Raw genomic sequence first — 7814 nt, 5'->3', positions numbered from 1 at the left:
GAGCAGGCCTCCCTAAAACTATTAAACTTTGGTGACTGACAATGTAGAGGTGGGGTTAGCTGTTTGAGCATTCAGTGTTTTAAATGTCCCCACAAAAACATTGTTGGGCATTGGGATTAAAACAGGCCCGTGCAATGGCTTTAACACTGCATGTTTGCAAAATTGGGCAAATATCATCTTGATTGGTTCCACATATTATTATATTTAAAGTAAAAAAAAAAAAATCATAGAAAAAATGTTGCCCAAAATACTCTAATATTTATGTGTAGATTTTAAGTCTATCATGCAATTACAAAAACAAAGACTTATTGTTAGAATTACTTCACTTAAACTGATGCGCTGTAGCTAGAGTGATCATCTTACAGTCATTACTCTTTCCATATATAGTGATAAAACACAGTGGATTCCTGATGAATCAGCTCCTCTCCCTTTCAGTTAAATCTTTACAATGGCTACACTGTTCAGAAAAGGAAGTCTGACCAGGGGAACCTGAGCATACAGAGGTCTATGTTTGGGTTGGTTAGAATTAAAAATGTGTTCTTTATTTAGCACTGGAAACACCAAAAAGGCAGCGCCATCTTTACAGTAATCCCTTTGGAAGATCTCAACTCATTAGCGAAGATGGCAACACAGATCACAACTTAATTTATTAAAACATGTTCTGTGTTCAGATTTTTCTAATAACTAAACAGCGTGCACGGTTGATCTCCCGTCTGGCATATTTGGATGTGAGCGCCTCTTTGAAGCGGTCAGATCAAAATGAAAACTGTTAGTGAATGAATGGCAAAGTGGTTTAATAAGACAGACAGACTGACGCTGACAGATAGACCTGTGGCGTCCTCAGGTTGTGACTCACAGACCAGGAACCCAGATTAAGCAGGGAACGGACTTAACAAGGGAATCTTGTTTTGGTCATCTGTGTGGGAGGAAGGGAGATGGAAATAGACTGGGATTCCTCATTGTAAAGATTTCGTCTTTTTTTGTTTTTGTCTGTTATTCACTGTGAAGGCGAAAGGACAGATGGGTAAAATATTTGTAAAAAGAGGAACAAATATGTGGGAAAGGAGGGGAAGGAAGGAGGGGAATGAGACAAAGTGTGAGTACAGGCTCTGAAGATCAAGAAAAAGATGGAGGTAAGGAAGGAAGGTTTATGGTGATGCTCTGTTTGTGACGGCTGTCTGCTGAATGAAAACAGGGCCTCTTTAACTCCTCACGGGTTAATGGAACTTTTATGAGTTTGTTCTGCAATCATGTAACCCCTGGCGTCTCCATTCTTCTGTTTCTCTCTCTGAATCCTTGTCTCTCATTCTCTCTCTTTTTTTTCCCACCCCCTATTGCAGGGCAGATCAGAGGTGAGCCGCTCCTTTGTTTCTGTAAACACTACTCTCGCTCTCTCACTGCACTTCGTTTATGAGGACACAACTGGTTTGGAGGAGGTCTCCAGTGGATGGCTCACAGCTCTGGCTTAGCTTACATTAGGTAAAGACTTGTTTAGGTAGTGGTTAGCATCGTCAGCTGGACAGTATGGACAGCAGCAGTCTAATGGCTTAACAGCTGAGAAGTATGTAAAGGTCCAGGGGTTTCTCTTGTCCAGCCATTATTTCTGTAGCGCAGGAAATAATTGGTCTCGCTTTCCAGAGGTTGGCAATGGGACTTTAATTGTACATAAAAAAGTAGACCTAGTAGCTCATTTGTTTTATTATAGCAAAACCACATTTGGAAACCCAGACACCAATCCCTGTGACATCTCTCGCAAAACCCCACAGCTAAAGCTCTCCCACTGGGACGAAAAAGAGTCGATGCCTGGCAACGCAAGGTGCATTAAATATGAAGAAAGAGGGGTTTCTGCAGAGGTGCTGCGGATTGATGGAGATTGGCGCAGAAAGGCGACGGGAACCCAACCAGGTCTCCTATCATAAAGCAAAGCTGAGGAATGGACGGCTGCAGGCCAGACGCAACTTTTAATGGCCGCCCATGACTCACGCTGACTGTCAGTAATGAGTTTTATTCACTTCCATCATTTGAGTGTCGATTGTAATCATGGGGCTATCTGAGAGGTATGATTGACGGGATGAAGCCAAAGATGTGAGGTGGGAGTGTGGGATAAAAGAGGGCAGAAAGGAGATGGACTCTTGATCCCGATGCTTGTATGTACCTGTCTTTAGTGGCAAATGTGTGGCAGCCAGCTAATGACCAGTTCAATCTATGTGGAGAGAAAATATACATGTGATTAGAGCCTGATTTTGCATTCAAAAAGTCTAACCATGCATCACATCCTCCACATCTTACTATCTTCCTTCTATTCTTTCATTTCCTTTCATATCCTGTATTTCCCACTTCTCCTTTAGGTCACAAATATTAAAAAAATAAAAAAATAAAAAGTCACTCTGGACATTTTCTCTTCTTGTTTGTTTCCTCAAACATTCACAAACTCTTTTGGCTAAACTGAAGCAGCTCTACATGGAAGCACATGATCAAAAACAGGCAGTTTATGGATGATAATCAATATTGATCCCAGTAACAGACTGAGTACGGAGTGATGCGAAAGGGAGAGGAGTCCTTACTCCGTCTTGACGCTGGTGGGATCAATGAGCTTTGGAGGATCCAGAATGGATGGATCTTTGTTTGCACGCTCTGTTAGCAGTGACAGGGCCAGGCAATTGTACACAGTCTCCACCTTACTGTCATCACCTTTCTATTTCTACTTTTTCTACCTCTATCAATAAATTCTAACAGCAAAATGAACCTGAATGTGCAAATGCATAGAGTGTATGTTTGTGTGTTCATGTAGAGGTGACATGAAATGAAACATCAGCCTTATTTTTCGCCTTTGAGGTTATTGATTTGGAGGTAATGTGGTAATCTGCTGGGCCGTTACATTAGAGAGACATGTCACACATGCTTTTTTTTAATGAACAGAGATTGCAGTCAATCATAGAGGATGCACGGGAGACAGAATTTAAAACACCCAAACGGAATTATATAATGATAAAGTTCTTCTTTCAGGTGCAGTAAAGAAAAGGCGAAACCCAGATGTAGAAATTATTTTAGAACAGATGAGGTTGGCTGTTGATGGTGGACATTGAGGTAAAGATACGTTCCAATTGGCCGTGTTCCCCCTGACAGTAAGAGAGCCTTTTCTATTCTAATAAAGCTTGTCCTCGCTATATTTACCTGCTTAGCACAGTCCAGTGCTCTGGGGCCACTGTGACCTGCCTGCACAAGTGTGTCCACGCCTTGGAGGGAGACATAATGGTGACTTAGCACCTGGATGTGTCAACGCTATGTAGATTCAGCGATGTTGATGCAGCATCTGAATTGGCAGTGAATGCAAATTTATTTGTAGCCCTACCTTGCGTGGAGATGGAGAACGAGGGTTCAGCGAACATTTGAGCAAGCGCACAACATGAGCAAGCGAAAGAACGAGGGAGAAGATTCAGCTGTGTGGGTGAGAGTGGTGGATTAGAGATGACAGGCAAGACTGAGGAATCCCATCATTCCACATCCAGGGAGCACTCCATTCAGTCACTGACATGGCCCTCTGGGGTGGGAATAGGAGGGTGCTAGTTACACTCTGTCAGGGGGTCTTATGACCTGATGGATGTGGTGCTACGGGACCCAGAGAACACCCTGAATATTGCCTCTCTCACACACACACTGTTATCAAGAACTCATAAGCTCACATACTGCAGCGTGGCAGAATGCACACATGCACTTTCTTTTTGCATCTAATTTCTTGTTGTCCCCTCACTTTTCTGCAGTTTTCTTTTGCTTTCTCATTTTAGAGCTGCACAAGATGAGATGATGAGCATAGATGAGCATCGATACTCCCAGGATCCCGTATGACAGCACTGAACAGCCTACCACAACTATCATTGAACTGAAAAGCCCCTAAGTTGCATCTTCTTTTATTAGAATGACATAATAACTATCCATCAACTCAGCCAGCCAACCGTATCTCTCCCTCCTGACGGGCACAGCCAATCGGCTACCTCAATATTTGAGAGCTAATTTGTCACAGTCAGCAGCGTCCCTCCCATTTCTTCGTCTCCCTGAAGTAAGTGTTATTGTCATCCCAAATCTCTAAGGGTGGTTTTATCATTCCTACTTTGCGCAGCACTGGGACTTATGAGACACGCAGAAATATTTTCAGGCATCTTTTAACCATACAAACCACACGGCAAGTTTTTTTTTTTTCATAAGCATTTAATTTTGCTCCTCCTTTCTCTCTGTATTCCTCACACACATACAGACAGTAGATGGCTGTGCTCGTGTGTATGTGTGGACTGTTTCCCTCCACTCTGCTCTAAACGAACCAATTATGGGTGTTTATGTAGCTTTAATGCGTGTAAGTGTCAGGAGAGAAACATTGCACCGCTCACCACCTAATCAATGAGGCCTTGCATGCTACACCACTACTTGTTTTCTCTCCTCTTCCTCGTCCCTTATCACATCAGTCCTTCCTCTATCCCCCCCCCTTCTGAAACCAGGGCAGTAATCTCACACACTTGTCTGGCCATTATTACGCCGGGCTCTGGCTCCGCTCTGCCCCCCCCCCCCCCCTTCTCTGCCTCTCTCTCTCTCTCTCTCTCATCCTTTCTCCATTCAATTAGCAAGAGATGAGAATGAGGTTTCTGGCCAATTGGCCATGAAGAGAGCTTTAAGCGGAGCAAGATGAGGCCATCAGAAAGTTGCTATGCTCAGGACAATGAGTGTAAGTCTTACAAGACTGGTTATGGTATATTTAGAGTAAGTTCCAAACACTTTTGGCCAGCATTTCAGGTCCTGCAGCTGTTGCCAATTTATGCCTGAGTCCCAGTGCAAATGTTTTGTTGTGTTGCATTTTGTGTTTCATTGATTTGGGAGTACACTGCATAAATACAAGCTCCACACAGATTTTAACTAAGGACATTGTCATGGTGGGATCACACCAACCAGTGAGTTCCCAGTGTACACCCACCTTCAAAAATATAGCTACTTCATAAGTTAAAAACAACAACAACAAAAAGTGTTACAGTGGATATAAAGTGGGGTTCCATCATACCTAGGTTCATACTCAGCAGTCATTTTGACCTCAGCTACACACATGTAAAGTTTATTGCCTATTTTGCATCGCTGCACTGCAGTGACATTGACAAAATCAGATTAACATACTGCTATAAACTGTGATTGTCTGTAGTGCCACACATGACCAGAACTAGCAATTATTGAGGGCCAGAATTTTTTTTCTCTTATTATTATTTAAGGTGTTGCACCTGGACCCCAGTGACCAGTAAAAAAGGCTGGACCCTATCCCAGCTACCATAGGGTATGAGGCAGTGTAAACCCTGGACAGGTTGCCAATCTGTTACAGGGTGAGCACAGAGAGAAAGACAACCATTCACACTCTCACTCACATCTATTGGCAATTTGGAATCGCCATTTAACCTAACCCTGCTGGTTACCAATGTTGCTTTTCTGTGTGGCCTTTGCATGTTCTTCCCGTGTTTGGGTGGGTTCTCTCCGGGTACTCTGGCATTGTTCCGCAGTCTAACCACATGCAGTCAGTGGGGTTAGTGGGAAATAAAACAAAAGAAAAAAAATTACAGATCTATTCCTTCAAATTTAAATAGCACAAAGAAAAATGTTACTTACTCATGGCTCCTAAACAGTTATTATTTTTTATGAATTATGCATCAAACTAACCCCTAAAACACAACCCAGTCAGGGGCACTTCAGGCCATAACTTCATATAATTCCTGTAGTCTTTTCAAAATAAAGGATCCTGCCGATTTCTACAGACGGAGAAGCATGATTCATCACTCCAGAGAACACGTCTCTACTGTTCTAGAGCCCTGTGGAGCCATGCTTTACATCACTGTATCTGATGCGTTGCAGTGCGCTTGGTGATGTAAGGATTGGATGCAGCTGCTCAGCCATGGAAACCCATTCCATGAAGTTCTCTGTGCACTGCTCTTGAGCTAATCTGAAGGCCACATGAAGTCTGGAGGTCTGTAGTGATTGACTCTGCAAAAAGTTGAAAACCTCTGAGAGCTATGCACCTCAGCATCTGCTCAGGGATTTTATGTGGCTTACTACTTCATTGCTGAGTTGTTGTTATTCCCAATTCCTTCCACTTTGTTATAATACGACTAACAGTTGCCTGAGGAATATTTAGTGGCTCACAGTTTTATTCCAAAGGTTGAGGCCAGGACTTTGTGCAGGCCAGTCAAGTTCTTCCACACCAAACTCACTCATCCGTGTCTTTATGAACCTTGCACTAACAGCTGACTGTGTAATACTTAGTATTGAGGAAACTGAAAATGGAAATCAGAAAGTTTTTATTGCACAGCTTGATGAACTACACTGTGCATGTCTGGTGTGAATGTGCTGTCTGTTTAACGGTCCATTTTTTAAAGTTAATAAATTTGGTGGGATTCCATATTTTCTTAGTCTTTCAGACCCTTATTACCCTTATTTTCCCTCTCTGATTGCTAAGTCTGGATAAGAGTGCCTTTACACCACTCTCAGCAACTCTTATCCAATAACGAGTCTGAAGCAGCACTTCTGGATCAGGTGTTGTTGTTACTTTCTCCCCTAGTTGGTGGCAGAGATGAATGGAGCTCGGTGGGAGCTGCACCCCCCCTGGGTTTTGGGGGCCCACCGTGGTGGGTCCGACGGGACTGGCAGGGCCAGAGCCCTTTTACCGACACTAGTGATTATTTACCGGGCCCGGGCCTCTGTGGGAACCGGTGTGATGGATTCTGACGGGGTTGATGATCACTCTTCCAATGAGAGTAATTAATATAATGAAGAGCTACTGAGCATGTGCAGTAGGATGTGATGAATAGCGCGTGTATGTTGTCGTTATTCACAGGTGACAGAGGGTGTGTGGGAGGTAATGTGAGAAAGGAAGTATACAGTGTAAGAGGAGGAAAAGGTAGAAAAAGAAAGCCAGGTATGTATGGCTTTATGAATCTATGAGTATGAATCTATCATGCTAAAGAAAGCCAGGGGTGTTGTTAAAAAATTTGGGGAAACTGATTAGATTAATTAGAAGATATGAACTGCAATGGCAGAAGTAGTGGGAGGGAACAGTAGAGAACAAGTTCACAAGGTAAGCAGGGCCATATTTTAAATGGCCTGCTTGCCTTTAGGTATTTACTCACGTTGCTGCGATCCAACCTTTTAACCAGGTAGTGGGTCCATGTTTCACTCCAAGCCATTACACCCCCATAAATATTCTAATGAGGACTTCACAGTTATAATTAGTTGTTGTTATGCGCCTTGCTGTCGACAAGACATGTAATGTGCTGACCCGCTGTCTGAAATGGAATTATCTTCACTAATGAACCTAAACGGAGTCAGTGACTCAAAATGGGGGAATGATGTCTACAAAACAGGAAGAAGACGTGTGGGTGTCGAGTTGATGTGCAGACGCTGTGGGTGTGGATATGAACCAGGGCTAAATGGCCTGAATATTATTGGTGGGTTCATGTAAAAGATATCAAGACCACATTACTACGCAGCGAGACAGTGGCTGGCTTGTTACACACCACTGGGCGAGCTGTAATACCTGCTAGATTTCAGCCACTAATTTAGCCGCATGCCACTTAACGTGCGTTTGATATGAATCACGGGGTGCTTAGCCTCGCCCCTCCTTCCCTGCCCCATGACCCCACCACTCTTACTTCCTTAAAGAGCAAGTCGTTAAACAGCAGAGAGGATCCACCCGCCGTTATAATGGGGAAATAATGAACGCTGTTGCCTCAGGTATTTATCACAGCCGCAACTCTCAGTGCCGAGGCTGTTTTAATCTCCAAATGGCAGAGGGG

This window comes from Haplochromis burtoni, unplaced genomic scaffold (genome assembly GCF_018398535.1).
Source record: "Haplochromis burtoni strain Fernald_Lab_line unplaced genomic scaffold, NCSU_Asbu1 Contig_116, whole genome shotgun sequence".
In the NCBI taxonomy this organism is placed as follows: Eukaryota; Metazoa; Chordata; class Actinopteri; order Cichliformes; family Cichlidae; genus Haplochromis; species Haplochromis burtoni.
Note: the sequence above shows the minus strand (reverse complement) of the source record.